At 41.2% G+C, this 18,356-nt stretch overlaps 1 protein-coding gene across 1 annotated transcript in view; it reads left to right on the top strand.

Annotated features, from left to right (window-relative positions):
* Nucleotides 1-18,356, top strand: part of LOC143818566 (high affinity choline transporter 1-like) — a 79,357-nt gene that overhangs the window by 40,437 nt on the left and 20,564 nt on the right. The gene's annotated exons all lie outside the window — the stretch shown is intronic.

Here is an 18,356-nt window from a genome sequence, read left to right as displayed (position 1 = left end):
AGCATAGATTCTAAGAGGCTTTTCACCTCCTGGTATTGTTGAGGTGGTATTTGTCGGTACCTCTCGCGAATAGGGGCAGCATCGCCCGTGGGAATCTCGTGTTGGATACTGGTGGTGTACCCGAAGTCGGTGTCATGCTTTGCAAAGGAGTCTTGGTGTTCTCGCAGTAGTTTCTCCATTTGAGACACTTCCTGTTTGGTGTACTGGGACGGGTCCAGTTGCACTTTTTCCAGTAGTTTTCGCCCAATGTCTTCATCATCTGCTTGAGCATTTATGGCTGAGACAGTTACCGTCCAGCCATCTTCTGTAGACGGGGTGAATTGTAAGGGTCCCATGGGGTTCACTTCTGTGGGTAGAGCATATACTCTGGCAAGTTGCGTGCCAGCTTCAAGGGCTACACCTACGTCTGCGGTGTTGTTTAGCCTGACAGGGACTCTTCCGTTCCTCACGACGGCTAGGGTGCGGGCGACTAGTGGGTTTAGCTTACTCCCACTTGGAGCCCTCGGCTCGATTAACACTTCGACTCCTTCAAGCTGTCGGTTGGTGTTAAGAGGCAGGGAAATGACTGTCTCTTTTTCAGCGGGCAAAGTAATCCGGGTACAGCGGGGCACTTTAATGGCTGCTAGGGGTAGTTGTTCCTTTGCCATCTGTTGAAGTCCAACGGTCCGGATTACGCGCTGGAACGCCAGAGGAGTCGGTTTATGTTTGGTAACTTTCTGCCAGTACTTGGGCCCTTTTCTTGTCAACAGCATAAGATCCAGGTCTTTCAAGATATTCATTCCGATTATTACTGGGGTCTCGGAGCCGAAGCCTTCCTTGACAATGACGATTCCTCGTTTCCCTACGTCTTGTCCACAGGCCTTCGTATCCATCCAGGCGACTCCGGTTACTGGAATGGGTAGGTTATTAGCCGCAATTATCTTAATGGTGGTATCTGGATCACAAGCAGTTCTTGGTTTGAGGTACTTTTCATAAAACTGTTCAGAAATCGTGGTCACTTGCGACCCAGTGTCCATCAATCCTTGCACTGCAGCTCCCTCCAGAATTACTTCAAGTGTAGGACTACTCGAGGCGAGAGTACTCCGTTGCTGGCTCTGTTTTTCTACACCCCATTCTCTGTCCCCCCCTGCTGCTCGAACCTCAGCTGCAGGGGTGTCTAGTTTAACGGCGGCCATTGTGGTGAGACCTGGTGTGGTGGCTCTGCTTGTGGATGTAACTGATATTCTGTTCGTCGTGGTAACTGATGGTTTGTTCGTTGAGGACAACGATTCGCCCTGTGGCGAGGGTCACCACATGACCAACACGATCCCGCGGGACGGCTAGGTCGTATCCACTGGTCTCTCTGTCGTTCTAGTGTTAACTGTGACACCTGTTGCTGTAAATCTGCTACCATCTGTTTCAGCTCCTCGGTGTCACTGTTGGGCTGTTTAATGTCTAATATGGATCTGCACGCAGCGCTTTGAGTCCCCACATCCATGACGGGTCCCCTAGAACGTTCTATGGCTTCCTGCTTGACTTCAGCGAAGATGAGAGTCGGCGTCATCCGAATCAAGTCCTGTAGCGTACGGTTAAGATACTGGTCTCTCAGCCCTATAACGAATTGGTCTCTCAGTACCAGGTCACGAGGAGCTATAGTAGCCAGTTGTTCCCCTTTTGCACAGACTTGTTCAAGGAGTACCTGAAGGGCATTTGCATATTGGGGAATGTCCTCTGTTATGACCCCAGTGGACAGGGTTTCAGAGGAACGTGTAAGTCTGCAAGATACAAAAATCCAGCTCATAGGGCTGTGGTAACTGGGTTGACCAAATAGCTACTCCTAACGCCAACACTAGAAGTAGCCGGGGATCATGCCTACGGTGATCGCTAGATGACTCGCGCCAGCCGGAGAATCTAACTACCCCTAGGAGAAGAAAACAAAGACCTCTCTTGCCTCCAGAGAAAGGGACCCCAAAGCAAGATACAAGCCCCCCACAAATAATAACGGTGAGGTAAGAGGAAATGACAAACACAGAAATGAACCAGGTTCAGCAAAGAGAGGCCAGCTTACTAATAGCAGAATATAGCAAGATAACTTATCTGGTCAACAAAAACCCTATAAAAATCCACGGTGGAGATTCAAGAACCCCCGAACCGTCTAACGGTCCGGGGGGAGAACACCAGCCTCCTAGAGCTTCCAGCAAAGGTCAGGATACAGATAGGAACAAGCTGGACAAAAATACCAAACAAAACAAAAGCAAAAAGCAAAGAAGCAGACTTAGCTTGAAAAACAGGAACCAGGATCAGAGGACAAGAGCACAACAGATTAGCTCTGATTTGAACGATGCCAGGCATTGAACTGAAGGTCCAGGGAGCTTATATAGCAACGCCCCTGAACTAACGGCCCAGGTGAGGATATAGGAAAAGACAGACGCTCCAGAGTCAAATCACTAATGACCACTAGAGGGAGCAAAAAGCAAAATCACAACAGTACCCCCCCCTTAGTGAGGGGTCACCGAACCCTCACCACGACCACCAGGGTGATCAGGATGAGCGGCATGAAAGGCACGAACTAAATCGGCCGCATGAACATCAGAGGCGACCACCCAGGAATTATCTTCCTGACCATAGCCCTTCCACTTGACCAGGTACTGAAGCCTCCGCCTGGAGAGACGAGAATCCAAGATCTTCTCCACCACGTACTCCAACTCGCCCTCAACCAACACCGGAGCAGGAGGCTCAGCAGAAGGAACCACAGGCACAACGTACCGCCGCAACAAGGACCTATGAAACACGTTGTGGATAGCAAACGACACAGGTAGATCCAGGCGAAAGGATACAGGATTAAGAATTTCCAATATCTTGTAAGGACCAATAAAACGAGGTTTAAATTTGGGAGAGGAAACCTTCATAGGAACAAAGCGGGAAGAAAGCCACACCAAATCCCCAACACGTAGTCGGGGACCCACACCGCGGCGGCGGTTGGCAAAGCGCTGAGCCCTCTCCTGTGACAACTTCAAGTTGTCCACCACAAGATTCCAGATCCGCTGCAACCTATCCACCACAGAATCCACCCCAGGGCAGTCAGAAGGTTCCACATGACCCGAAGAAAAACGAGGGTGGAAACCAGAGTTGCAGAAAAACGGCGAAACCAAGGTGGCGGAACTAGCCCGATTATTAAGGGCAAACTCAGCTAACGGCAAGAAGGTCACCCAATCGTCCTGATCAGCAGAGACAAAACACCTCAAATAAGCCTCCAAAGTCTGATTAGTTCGCTCCGTCTGTCCATTAGTCTGAGGATGGAAAGCAGACGAAAACGACAAGTCAATGCCCATCCTACTACAAAAGGATCGCCAGAATCTGGAAACGAACTGGGATCCTCTGTCTGACACAATATTCTCAGGGATGCCGTGCAAACGAACCACGTTCTGGAAAAACACAGGAACCAGATCGGAAGAGGAAGGCAGTTTAGGCAAAGGAACCAAATGGACCATCTTGGAGAAGCGATCACATATCACCCAGATAACAGACATGCCCTGAGACACCGGAAGATCAGAAATGAAATCCATGGAGATATGTGTCCAAGGTCTCTTAGGGACAGGCAAGGGCAAGAGCAACCCGCTGGCACGAGAACAGCAAGGCTTAGCTCGAGCACAAGTCCCACAGGACTGTACAAATGACCGCACATCCTTAGACAAGGAAGGCCACCAAAAGGATCTGGCCACCAGATCTCTGGTGCCAAAAATTCCTGGGTGACCTGCCAACACCGAGGAATGAACCTCGGAAATGACTCTGCTGGTCCACTTATCAGGCACAAACAGTCTGTCAGGTGGACAAGAATCAGGCCTATCAGCCTGAAATCTCTGCAACACACGTCGCAGATCAGGAGAAATAGCTGACAAGATAATACCATCCTTAAGAATACCAACAGGTTCAGCGACTCCAGGAGCATCAGGCACAAAGCTCCTGGAAAGAGCATCGGCCTTCACATTCTTTGAACCTGGTAAATACGAGACAACAAAGTCAAAACGGGAGAAAAACAATGACCAGCGGGCCTGTCTAGGATTCAGGCGTTTAGCAGACTCGAGATACATCAGATTTTTGTGATCAGTCAAGACCACCACACGATGCTTAGCACCCTCGAGCCAATGACGCCACTCCTCAAATGCCCATTTTATGGCCAACAACTCCCGATTGCCCACATCATAATTTCGCTCCGCAGGCGAAAACTTCCTAGAGAAAAAGGCGCAAGGTCTCATAACAGAGCAACCAGGGCCTCTCTGCGACAAAACGGCCCCTGCTCCAATCTCTGAAGCATCCACCTCAACTTGAAAGGGAAGCGAGACATCAGGCTGGCACAAAACAGGCGCCGAAGTAAACCGACGTTTCAACTCCTGGAAAGCCTCCACGGCAGCAGGAGCCCAATTAACCACATCGGAGCCCTTCTTGGTCATATCCGTCAAAGGTTTCACAATGCTAGAAAAGTTAGCGATAAAACGACGGTAGAAGTTAGCGAAACCCAAGAACTTCTGAAGACTCTTAACTGACGAGGGCTGAGTCCAATCAAGAATAGCTCGGACCTTGACTGGGTCCATCTCCACAGCAGAAGGGGAAAAAATGAACCCCAAAAAGGGAACCTTCTGTACACCAAAAAGACACTTTGAGCCCTTGACAAACAAAGAATTTTCACGCAAAATTTTAAAGACCATCCTGACCTGCTCCACATGCGAGTCCCAATTATCAGAAAAAAACAGAATATCATCCAGATAAACGATCAGAAAATTTATCCAGATAGTTCCGGAAAATGTCATGCATAAAGGACTGAAAAACTGAAGGGGCATTAGAGAGCCCAAAAGGCATCACCAAGTACTCAAAATGACCTTCGGGCGTATTGAATGCGGTTTTCCATTCATCCCCTTGCTTAATGCGCACAAGGTTGTACGCACCACGAAGGTCTATCTTGGTAAACCACTTGGCACCTTTAATCCGGGCAAACAAGTCAGACAACAGCGGCAAAGGATACTGAAATTTGACAGTGATCTTATTTAAAAGCCGATAGTCAATACAAGGCCTCAAAGATCCGTCCTTTTTAGCCACAAAAAAGAATCCCGCACCAAGAGGGGAAGAAGACGGACGGATGTGTCCTTTCTCCAGAGACTCCTTGATATATGAACGCATAGCGGTATGTTCAGGTATCGACAGATTAAACAGTCTTCCCTTAGGAAATTTACTGCCTGGAATCAAATCTATTGCACAGTCACATTCCCTATGAGGAGGCAATGCACTGGACCTGGACTCGCTAAAGACATCCTGATAATCAGACAAGTACTCCGGAACTTCCGAAGGCATAGAAGAAGCAATAGACACAGGCAGGGAATCCTCATGAATACCACGACAGCCCCAACTAGACACTGACATAGCCTTCCAGTCAAGGACTGGATTATGGGTCTGTAACCATGGCAGCCCCAAAACAACCAAATCATGCATTTTATGTAGAACGAGAAAACGTATCACCTCGCGGTGTTCAGGAGTCATGCACATGGTAACCTGTGTCCAATACTGCGGCTTATTTTCTGCCAATGGCGTAGCATCAATACCCCTAAGAGGGATAGGATTTTCTAATGGTTCAAGAATAAAACCACAGCGCTTAGCAAATGAGAGATCCATAAGACTCAGGGCAGCACCTGAATCTACAAACGCCATGACAGGATAAGATGACAGTGAGCAAATCAAAGTTACAGACAGAATAAACTTAGGATGCAAATTACCAACGGTGACAGGACTAACAACCTTAGATATACGTTTAGAGCATGCTGAGATAACATGTGTAGAATCACCACAGTAGTAGCACAAGCCATTCCGGCGTCTATGAATTTTCCTCTCATTTCTAGTCAGGATTCTATCACATTGCATCAAATCAGGTGTCCGTTCAGACAACACCATGAGGGAATTTGCGGTTTTTCTATCACATTGCATCACATCAGGTGTCTGTTCAGACAACAACATGAGGGAATTTGCGGTTTTGCGCTCCCGCAACCGCCGGTCAATTTGAATAGCCAGGGACATGGTATCATTCAGACCTGTGGGAATGGGAAAACCCACCATAACATTCTTAATGGCCTCAGAAAGGCCATTTCTAAAATTAGCGGCCAGTGCACACTCGTTCCAATGTGTCAGCACGGACCATTTCCGAAATTTTTGGCAATACACCTCAGCCTCGTCCTGGCCCTGAGACATAGCCAGCAAGGCTTTCTCTGCCTGAATCTCAAGATTGGGTTCCTCATAAAGTAAACCGAGTGCCAGAAAAAACGCATCAATATCAGCCAATGCCGGATCTCCTGGCGCCAACGAAAAAGCCCAATCCTGAGGGTCACCCCGTAAGAATGAAATAACAATTTTTACTTGTTGAGCAGAGTCTCCAGACGAACAAGGTTTCAGGGACAAAAATAATTTACAATTATTCCTGAAATTCCTAAACTTAAATCGGTCTCCTGAAAACAGTTCAGGAATCGGAATCTTGGGTTCAGACCTAGGATTTCTGGTAACATAATCTTGTATACCCTGCACACGAGCGGCAAGCTGGTCCACACTTGTAATCAAGGTCTGGACATTCATGTCTGCAGCAAGCTTAAGCCACTCTGAGGTAAAGGGGAAAAGAAAAAAAAAAATGAGAGAGGGAAAAAAAAAACTCAAAATTTTCTTTCTTATAATCCCACTTCTGCAATGCATTAAACATTTAATACAGGCCTGGCATACTGTTATGACCCCAGTGGACAGGGTTTCAGAGGAACGTGTAAGTCTGCAAGATACAAAAATCCAGCTCATAGGGCTGTGGTAACTGGGTTGACCAAATAGCTACTCCTAACGCCAACACTAGAAGTAGCCGGGGATCATGCCTACGGTGATCGCTAGATGACTCGCGCCAGCCGGAGAATCTAACTACCCCTAGGAGAAGAAAACAAAGACCTCTCTTGCCTCCAGAGAAAGGGACCCCAAAGCAAGATACAAGCCCCCCACAAATAATAACGGTGAGGTAAGAGGAAATGACAAACACAGAAATGAACCAGGTTCAGCAAAGAGAGGCCAGCTTACTAATAGCAGAATATAGCAAGATAACTTATCTGGTCAACAAAAACCCTATAAAAATCCACGCTGGAGATTCAAGAACCCCCGAACCGTCTAACGGTCCGGGGGGAGAACACCAGCCCCCTAGAGCTTCCAGCAAAGGTCAGGATACAGATAGGAACAAGCTGGACAAAAATACCAAACAAAACAAAAGCAAAAAGCAAAGAAGCAGACTTAGCTTGAAAAACAGGAACCAGGATCAGAGGACAAGAGCACAACAGATTAGCTCTGATTTCAACGATGCCAGGCATTGAACTGAAGGTCCAGGGAGCTTATATAGCAACGCCCCTGAACTAACGGCCCAGGTGAGGATATAGGAAAAGACAGACGCTCCAGAGTCAAATCACTAATGACCACTAGAGGGAGCAAAAAGCAAAATCACAACAGTCCTCCCATTCAAGCTGTGTCCGTCTGAAGAACAGGTATCGCAGTGTTCCCTGGTACGTAGTAGGTCCATAGGTCTTTTCCAGCACCTGCACCAAATCCTCCAATGCACGCTGCCCCCCTGACCGTCTCCAGTCTGACTGTCGTCCATGCCTCCCCCTCCAGCGTCAGTACCGCCATTTCTGCCAAGGTCTTAGGGTCAATATTATAAATTTCTCCCAGTATCCACACTTGTTCCGCCCACTCTGGTACGGGGTAGTTTCGCCCGCCAAACTTCCTGACCTGGTTTACAATGGACACCGGCGGCAGTTTCTGACTGTACACTGGGCCTGGGTGGGAATCTTGCTGGGCACAGATCCTGCCGACTACGCCAGATGAAGTGTCCGAGGGCAAGGCCGCCCATGCATATCCATGATCTGGCCCAGCAAAACCTCCACACTCAGATTCCATCTTAACAAACGTATCTTTACTGTTATACATTTTTCTTAACACAGCAGAACACAATAATAGACAGTACAAAGTATGCTTATTCACAGGAATAACATGTAATAACAAACTATCCCTCACTGTCCCTATCCACACGTTACCAGTTCCTTTGCTCCAAGAGGTTATCTTCCCACGTCGCAGGCCTGTCGGTCACAGCAGGGAGACGCTCCAGCCGAAGAGAAAAAAGGAATTAAACAAAACTCTGTCCTTCAGGTCCAGACTGTAGTCCTTGGGGTTCAGCAGGTAGGGGTGGAATGTTCGGCCTCTCAATAGAGGACCCGCTTACAGTTCGTGGGCTCCAGGATCTGTGAAGATGTCACCGCTGAGTGCTCCGCAGTGTGGGAGCTGGGAACAATCTGGATGTCAGCTTCCAAGAAAGAGGGGTAATCCAGGCAATCTTCTATATCGCATCAACAGGAGGACGCCAGCACACACAGACTTCTCTTGGCACCGACTAGTTTCCCGGGCTCTTCTTCTTCTCCCTCTCCTTCTTGGTCACATGACATAACAGGGGGGAGTTTAGCCAATACAGTTTGTTTCTCTGTAATCACATTCGGCATAGGTATAACTTCTGGCCACACGGGGGCAGTGTCTGTCACAGATTCTATGTCAATGATAACAGAACAGTCACAGCCGGCCAGCTCACTACATTTGCATGGCCCCCTCATTCCTATCCTGGTGTACATGTGTAATGAGCTGGCCGACTGTGACTGTTCTGTTATCATTGACATAGAATCTGTGACAGACACTGCCCCCGTGTGGCCAGAAGTTATACCTATGCCCAATGTGATTACAGAGAAACAAACTGTATTGGCTAAACTCCCTCCTGTTATGTCATGTGACCAGGAAGGAGAGGGAGAAGAAGAAGAGCCCGGGAAACCAGTCGGTGCAGAGAGAAGTCTGTGTGTGCTGGCGTCCTCCTGTTGATGCGATATAGAGGATTGCCTGGATTACCCCTCTCTCTTGGAAGCTGACATCCAGATTGTTCCCAGCTCCCACACTGCGGAGCACTCAGCGGTGACATCTTCACAGATCCTGGAGCCCACGAACTGTAAGCGGGTCCTCTGTTGAGAGGCCGAACATTCCACCCTTACCTGCTGAACCCCAAGGACTACAGTCTGGACCTGAGAGACAGAGTTTTGTTTACTTCCTATTGTTTTCTCCTTGGCTGGAGCGTCTCCCTGCAGTGACAGACAGGCCTGCGACGTGGGAAGATAACCTCCTGGAGCAAAGGAACTGGTAACGTGTGGATAGGGACAGTGAGGGAAAGTTTGTTATTACACGTTATTTCTGTGAATAGGCATATTTTGTACTGTCTATTATTGTGTTCCGCTGTGTTAATGAAAATGTATAACAGTAAAGATACGTTTGTTAAAATGGAATCTGAGTGTGTAAGTTTTGCTGGGCCAGATCATGGATATGCATGGGCGGCCTTGCCCTCGCTCACTTCACATGGCCCCATCCTTATCCTGGTATTATTGGCACCATCCTGATATGCACGAACCCATCCCAGTCTTGGTATGATTGGCCCCATCACGGTCCTGGTTCGATTGGTCTCTTCCTTATTCTGGTATAATTGTCCCCATCCCATTCTTGGTATAATTGGCCCCATCCTTTTTCTTTTATAATTGGCCCCATCCCGTTCCTGGTATGCATGGCACCATTAGGAAACATAAAAAAAAAAACACTACACTCACCTACACGGCGCTCCCTCCCTTGTTCCAATGCCAGCAGCTGCTTAATGCTTGCAAGCGGCGCATGGCAGGGACGTCATGTGCTGCTCACAAGCAGAGCACAGCTGTCAGAATACTCACCGGGACCATTCATGGCAGAGAGCAGTGAGTATCCATTCCTCTTCAGTAGCGCGCAGTGTCAACCAGCGGCTTCCTACTGGGGCCGGCGGTTACATGTGCTGATAATTAAGAGATACTTAGTTATAGCAGTTATAGTTTTATACATAGAAGGCAGTAATATAGTAGTTATATTCTTATATAAAGGGACAGTATTATATCAGTTATATTCTTGTACATAGGAGCAGTATTATGTACTATATAATTGTCTAAGGGTCACTTCCGTCTGTCTGTCTGTCACGGATATTCATTGGTCGCGGCCTCTGTCTGTCATAGAAATCCAAGTCGCTGATTGGTCGTGGCAAAACGCCCACGACCATTGCCACGACCAATCAGCGACGGGCACAGTCCGGCGGCAACATGGCCTCTCCTTCCTCCCCGCAGTCAGTGCCCGCTCCATACTCCCCTCCAGTCAGCGCTCACACAGGGTTAATGCCAGCGTTAATGGACCGCGGTGTAACGCACTCCATTAACGCATCTATTAACCCTGTGTGACCAACTTTTGACTATTGATGCTGCCTATGCAGCATCAATAGTAAAAAGATCTGTTACAAATAATAATAATAAAAAAAGGTTATTCTCACCCTCAGACGTGGCGCGGTGTCCTCGGCAGTGCAAGCGTTAGGTTCCGGTGCCAAGGATGCTATGCGAGAAGGACTTGCCATGACGTCACGGTCATGTGACCGCGACGTCATCACAGGTCCTGCGCGCCTGCGCGAGAAGGACCTCCCATGACGTCGCGATCATGCGACTGCGACGTCATCACAGGTCCTGCGCTCGTACCAACCCTGGGACCGGAAGCTGCCGCGTGCACCGCACACAGGCGCCAGGACTTCAACGGCACTTCGGAAGGTGAGTATATGTTTATTTTTTATTTTACATCACTGTGCAATATACTACGTTATTGGGCAATATACTATGTGGCTGACCAATATACTACATACTACGTGGGTGGGCAAAATACTACGTCGCTGGGCAATATACTACTTTACTGGGCAATATACTACGTGACTGGGCAATATACTACGTGGCTGGGCAATATACTACGTGGCTGGGCAATATACTACGTGGCTTGGCAATATACTACGTCACTGGGCAATATACTACGTGGCTGGGCAATATACTACGTCACTGGGCAATATACTATGTCGCTGGGCAATATACTACGTGGCTGGGCAATATACTAAGTGGCTGGGCAATATACTACGTGGCTGGGCAATATGCTATGTGACTGGGCAATATACTATGTGGCTGGGCAATATACTACATCACTGGGCAATATACTACGTGGCTGGGCAATATACTGCGTCACTGGGCAATATACTATGTCGCTGGGCAATATACTACGTGGCTGGGCAATATACTACGTGGCTGGGCAATATACTACGTGATTGGGCAATATACTACGTGGCTGGGCAATATACTATGTGATTGGGCAATATACTACGTGACTGGGCAATATACTACGTGGCTGGGCAATATACTAAGTCACTGGGCAATACACTACGTGACTGGGTAATATACTACGTGGCTGGGCAATTTACTACGTAGCTGGGCAATATACTACTTGGCTGGGCAATATACTACATACTACGTGGGCTGTGCAATATACTACGTGGACATGCATACTCTAGAATATCCGATGCGTTAGAATCGGGCCACCATCTAGTAGTAGTTATATTCTTGTACATAGGAGCAGTATTATAGTAGTTATATTCTTGTACATAGGAGCAGTATTATAGTAGTTATATTCTTGTACATAGGGGGCAGTATTATAGTAGTTATATTCTTGTACATAGGGGGCAGTATTATAGTAGTTATATTCTTGTACATAGGAGCAGTATTATAGTAGTTATATTCTTGTACATAGGGGCAGTATTATAGTAGTTATATTCTTGTACATAGGAGCAGTATTATAGTAGTTATATTCTTGTACATAGGAGCAGTATTATAGTAGTTATATTCTTGTACATAGGGGCAGTATTATAGTAGTTATATTCTTGTACATAGGAGCAGTATTATAGTAGTTATATTCTTGTACATAGGAGCAGTATTATAGCAGTTATATTCTTGTACATAGGGGTAGTATTATAGCAGTTATATTCTTGTACATAGGGGACAGTATTATAGTAGTTATATTCTTGTACATAGGGGACAGTATTATAGTAGTTATATTCTTGTATATAGGGGGACAGTATTTTAGTAGTTATATTCTTGTACATAGGGGCAGTATTATAGTAGTTATATTCTTGTACATAGGAGCAGTATTATAGTAGTTATATTCTTGTACATAGGAGCAGTATTATAGTAGTTATATTCTTGTACATAGGGGTAGTATTATAGCAGTTATATTCTTGTACATAGGGGACAGTATTATAGTAGTTATATTCTTGTACATAGGGGACAGTATTATAGTAGTTATATTCTTGTATATAGGGGGACAGTATTTTAGTAGTTATATTCTTGTACATAGGGGCAGTATTATAGTATTATTATTATTATTATTTATTTATATAGCACCATTGATTCCATGGTGCTGTACATGAGAAGGGGTTACATACAAGTTACAGATATCACTTACAGTAAACAAACTAACAATAACGGACTGATACAGAGGGGCGAGGACCCTGCCCTTGCGGGCTTACATTCTACAGGATTATGGGGAAGGAGACAGTAGGTTGGGGGTTGCAGGAGCTCCGGTGTTGGTGAGGTGGTAGCTTCGATAGTGATGAGGCGGCAGCGGTGTCAGTGCAGGCTGTAGGCTTTCCTGAAGAGATGAGTTTTCAGTATTAGTAGTTATATTCTTGCACATAGGAGCAGTATTATAGTAGTTATATTCTTGTACATAGGGGTAGTATTATAGTAGTTATATTCTTGTACATAGGGGACAGTATTATAGTAGTTATATTCTTGTACATAGGATCAGTATTATAGTAATATTCTTGGAAATAAGAGCAGTATTATAGTAGTAATATTCTTGTAAATAAGAGCAGTATTATAGTAGTTATATTCTTGTACATAGGGGCAGTATTATAGTAGTTATATTCTTGTACATAGGAGCAGTATTATAATAGTTATATTCTTGTACATAGGAGCAGTATTTTGGTAGTTATATTCTTGTACATAGGGGTAGTATTATAGTAGTTATATTCTTGTACATAGGGGACAGTATTATAGTAGTTATATTCTTGTACATAGGGGACAGTATTATAGTAGTTATATTCTTGTATATAGGGGCAGTATTATAGTAGCTATATTCTTGTACATAGGAGCAGTATTATAGTAGTTATATTCTTGTACATAGGAGCAGTATTATAGTAGTTATATTCTTGTACATAAGGGTAGTATTATAGTAGTTATATTCTTGTATATAGGATCAGTATTATAGTAGTTATATTCTTGTACATAGGGGACAGTATTATAGTAGTTATATTCTTGTACATAGGGGACAGTATTATAGTAGTTTTATTCTTGTACATAGGGGACAGTATTATAGTAGTTATATTTTTGTACATAGGAGCAGTATTATAGTAGTTATATTCTTGTACATAGGAGCAGTATTATAGTAGTTATATTCTTGTACATAGGGGTAGTATTATAGTAGTTATATTCTTGTATATAGGATCAGTATTATAGTAGTTATATTCTTGTACATAGGGGACAGTATTATAGTAGTTATATTCTTGTACATAGGGGACAGTATTATAGTAGTTATATTCTTGTACATAGGAGCAGTATTATAGTAGTTATATTCTTGTACATAGGGGACAGTATTATAGTAGTTATATTCTTGTACATAGGGGACAGTATTATAGTAGTTATATTCTTGTACATAGGAGCAGTATTATAGTAGTTATATTCTTGTACATAGGAGCAGTATTATAGTAGTTATATTCTTGTACATAGGAGCAGTATTATAGTAGTTATATTCTTGTACATAGGGGTAGTATTATAGTAGTTATATTCTTGTATATAGGATCAGTATTATAGTAGTTATATTCTTGTACATAGGGGACAGTATTATAGTAGTTATATTCTTGTACATAGGGGACAGTATTATAGTAGTTATATTCTTGTACATAGGAGCAGTATTATAGTAGTTATATTCTTGTACATAGGGGACAGTATTATAGTAGTTATATTCTTGTACATAGGGGACAGTATTATAGTAGTTATATTCTTGTACATAGGAGCAGTATTATAGTAGTTATATTCTTGTACATAGGAGCAGTATTATAGTAGTTATATTCTTGTACATAGGAGCAGTATTATAGTAGTTATATTCTTGTACATAGGAGCAGTATTATAGTAGTTATATTATTGTACATAGGTGACAGTATTATAGTAGTTATATTCTTGTACATAGGGGCAGTATTATAGTAGTTATATTCTTGTACATAGGCGCAGTATTATAGTAGTTAAATTCTTGTACATAGGGGACAGTATTATAGTAGTTATATTCTTGTACATAAGGGCAGTATTATAGTAGTTATATTCTTGTACATAGGGGACAGTATTATAGTATTTATATTCTTGTACATTGGAGCAGTATTATAGTAGTTATATTCTTGTAAATAGGAGCAGTATTATAGTAGTTATATTCTTGTACATAGGAGCAGTATTATAGTAGTTATACTCTAGTACATAGGAGGCAGTATTATAGTAGTTATAATCTAGTACATAGGAGGCAGTATTATAGTAGATATATTCTTGAACATAGGAGCAGTATTATAGTAGTTATATTCTTGTACATAGGTGACAGTATTATAGTAGTTATATTCTTGTACATAGGGGCAGTATTATAGTAGTTATATTATTGTACATAGGAGTAGTATTATAGTAGTTAAATTCTTGTACATAGGGGACAGTATTATAGTAGTTATATTCTTGTACATAAGGGCAGTATTATTGTAGTTATATTCTTGTACATAGGGGACAGTATTATAGTAGTTATATTCTTGTACATAGGGGTAGTATTATAGTAGTTATATTCTTGTATATAGGATCAGTATTATAGTAGTTATATTCTTGTACATAGGGGACAGTATTATAGTAGTTATATTCTTGTACATAGGGGACAGTATTATAGTAGTTATATTCTTGTACATAGGAGCAGTATTATAGTAGTTATATTCTTGTACATAGGGGACAGTATTATAGTAGTTATATTCTTGTACATAGGGGACAGTATTATAGTAGTTATATTCTTGTACATAGGGGACAGTATTATAGTAGTTATATTCTTGTACGTAGGAGCAGTATTATAGTAGTTATATTCTTGTACATAGGGGTAGTATTATAGTAGTTATATTCTTGTATATAGGATCAGTATTATAGTAGTTATATTCTTGTACATAGGGGACAGTATTATAGTAGTTATATTCTTGTACATAGGAGCAGTATTATAGTAGTTATATTCGTGTACATAGGGGACAGTATTATAGTAGTTATTTTCTTGTACATAGGAGCAGTATAATAGTAGTTATATTCTTGTACATTCTTGTACATAGGGGACAGTATTATAGTAGTTATATTCTTGTACATAGAGGACAGTATTATTGTAGTTATATTTTTGTACATAGGGGACAGTATTATAGTAGTTATATTCTTGTACATAGGAGCAGTATTATAGTAGTTATATTCTTGTACATAGGGGACAGTATTATAGTAGTTATATTCTTGTACATAGGGGACAGTATTATAGTAGTTATATTCTTGTACATAGGAGCAGTATTATAGTAGTTATATTCTTGTACATAGGAGCAGTATTATAGTAGTTATATTCTTGTACATAGGAGCAGTATTATAGTAGTTATATTCTTGTACATAGGAGCAGTATTATAGTAGTTATATTATTGTACATAGGTGACAGTATTATAGTAGTTATATTCTTGTACATAGGGGCAGTATTATAGTAGTTATATTCTTGTACATAGGCGCAGTATTATAGTAGTTAAATTCTTGTACATAGGGGACAGTGTTATAGTAGTTATATTCTTGTACATAAGGGCAGTATTATAGTAGTTATATTCTTGTACATAGGGGACAGTATTATAGTATTTATATTCTTGTACATTGGAGCAGTATTATAGTAGTTATATTCTTGTATGTAGGAGCAGTATTATAGTAGTTATATTCTTGTACATAGGGGTAGTATTATAGTAGTTATATTCTTGTATATAGGATCAGTATTATAGTAGTTATATTCTTGTACATAGGGGACAGTATTATAGTAGTTATATTCTTGTACATAGGAGCAGTATTATAGTAGTTATATTCTTGTAAATAGGAGCAGTATTATAGTAGTTATATTCTTGTATATAGGAGCAGTATTATAGTAATATTCTTGTAAATAAGAGCAGTATTATAGTAGTAATATTCTTGTAAATAAGAGCAGTATTATAGTAGTTATAATCTTGTACATAGGAGCAGTATTATAGTAGTTATATTCTTGTACATAGGAGCAGTATTATAGTAGTTATACTCTAGTACATAGGAGGCAGTATTATAGTAGTTATAATCTAGTACATAGGAGGCAGTATTATAGTAGATATATTCTTGAACATAGGATCAGTATTATAGTAGTTATATTCTTGTACATAGGAGTAGTATTATAGTAGTTAAATTCTTGTACATAGGGGACAGTATTATAGTAGTTATATTATTGTACATAGGAGTAGTATTATAGTAGTTAAATTCTTGTACATAGGGGACAGTATTATAGTAGTTATATTCTTGTACATAGGGGTAGTATTATAGTAGTTATATTCTTGTATATAGGATCAGTATTATAGTAGTTATATTCTTGTACATAGGGGACAGTATTATAGTAGTTATATTCTTGTACATAGGGGACAGTATTATAGTAGTTATATTCTTGTACATAGGAGCAGTATTATAGTAGTTATATTCTTGTACATAGGGGACAGTATTATAGTAGTTATATTCTTGTACATAGGGGACAGTATTATAGTAGTTATATTCTTGTACATAGGGGACAGTATTATAGTAGTTATATTCTTGTACGTAGGAGCAGTATTATAGTAGTTATATTTTTCTACATAGGGGTAGTATTATAGTAGTTATATTCTTGTATATAGGATCAGTATTATAGTAGTTATATTCTTGTACATAGGAGCAGTGTTATAGTAGTTATATTCTTGTAAATAGGAGCAGTATTATAGTAGTTATATTCTTGTATATAGGAGCAGTATTATAGTAATATTCTTGTAAATAAGAGCAGTATTATAGTAGTAATATTCTTGTAAATAAGAGCAGTATTATAGTAGTTATAATCTTGTACATAGGAGCAGTATTATAGTAGTTATATTCTTGTACATAGGAGCAGTATTATAGTAGTTATACTCTAGTACATAGGAGGCAGTATTATAGTAGTTATAATCTAGTACATAGGAGGCAGTATTATAGTAGATATATTCTTGAACATAGGAGCAGTATTATAGTAGTTATATTCTTGTACATAGGTGACAGTATTATAGTAGTTATATTCTTGTACATAGGGGCAGTATTATAGTAGTTATATTATTGTACATAGGAGCAGTATTATAGTAGTTATATTCTTGTACATAGGGGACAGTATTATAGTAGTTATATTCTTGTACATAAGGGCAGTATTATTGCAGTTATATTCTTGTACATAGGGGACAGTATTATAGTAGTTATATTCTTGTTCATAGGAGCAGTATTATAGTAGTTATATTCTTGTACATAGGAGCAGTATTATAGTAGTTATATTCGTGTACATAGGGGACAGTATTATAGTAGTTATATTCTTGTACATAGGAGCAGTATAATAGTAGTTATATTCTTGTACATTCTTGTACATAGGGGACAGTATTATAGTAGTTATATTCTTGTACATAGGGGACAGTATTATTGTAGTTATATTTTTGTACATAGGGGACAGTATTATAGTAGTTATATTCTTGTACATAGGAGCAGTATTATAGTAGTTATATTCTTGTAAATAGGAGCAGTATTATAGTAGTTATATTCTTGTACATAGGAGCAGTATTATAGTAATATTCTTGTAAATAAGAGCAGTATTATAGTAGTTATATTATTGTATATGGGAGCAGTATTATAGTAGTTATATTCTTGTAAATAAGAGCAGTATTATAGTAGTTATAATCTTGTACATAGGGGCAGTATTATAGTAGTTATATTCTTGTACACAGGAGCAGTATTATAGTAGTTATATTCTTGTACATAGGAGCAGTATTATAGTAATATTCTTGTAAATAAGAGCAGTATTATAGTAGTTATATTCTGGTACATAGGGGACAGTATTATAGTAGTTATATTCTGGTACATAGGGGGCAGTATTATAGTAGTTATAATCTTGTACATAGGGGCAGTATTATAGTAGTTATATTCTGGTACATAGGGGACAGTATTATAGTAGTTATATTCTGGTACATAGTGGACAGTATTATAGTAGTTATATTCTTGTACTGTATATAGGAACAGTATTATAGTAGTTTTATTCTTGCAGATGGGGGAATATCAAAGTCC

The sequence above is a fragment of the Ranitomeya variabilis genome, chromosome 3, assembly GCF_051348905.1.
Source record: "Ranitomeya variabilis isolate aRanVar5 chromosome 3, aRanVar5.hap1, whole genome shotgun sequence".
In the NCBI taxonomy this organism is placed as follows: Eukaryota; Metazoa; Chordata; class Amphibia; order Anura; family Dendrobatidae; genus Ranitomeya; species Ranitomeya variabilis.
Note: the sequence above shows the minus strand (reverse complement) of the source record. Positions and strands in the feature narration are given on the sequence as shown.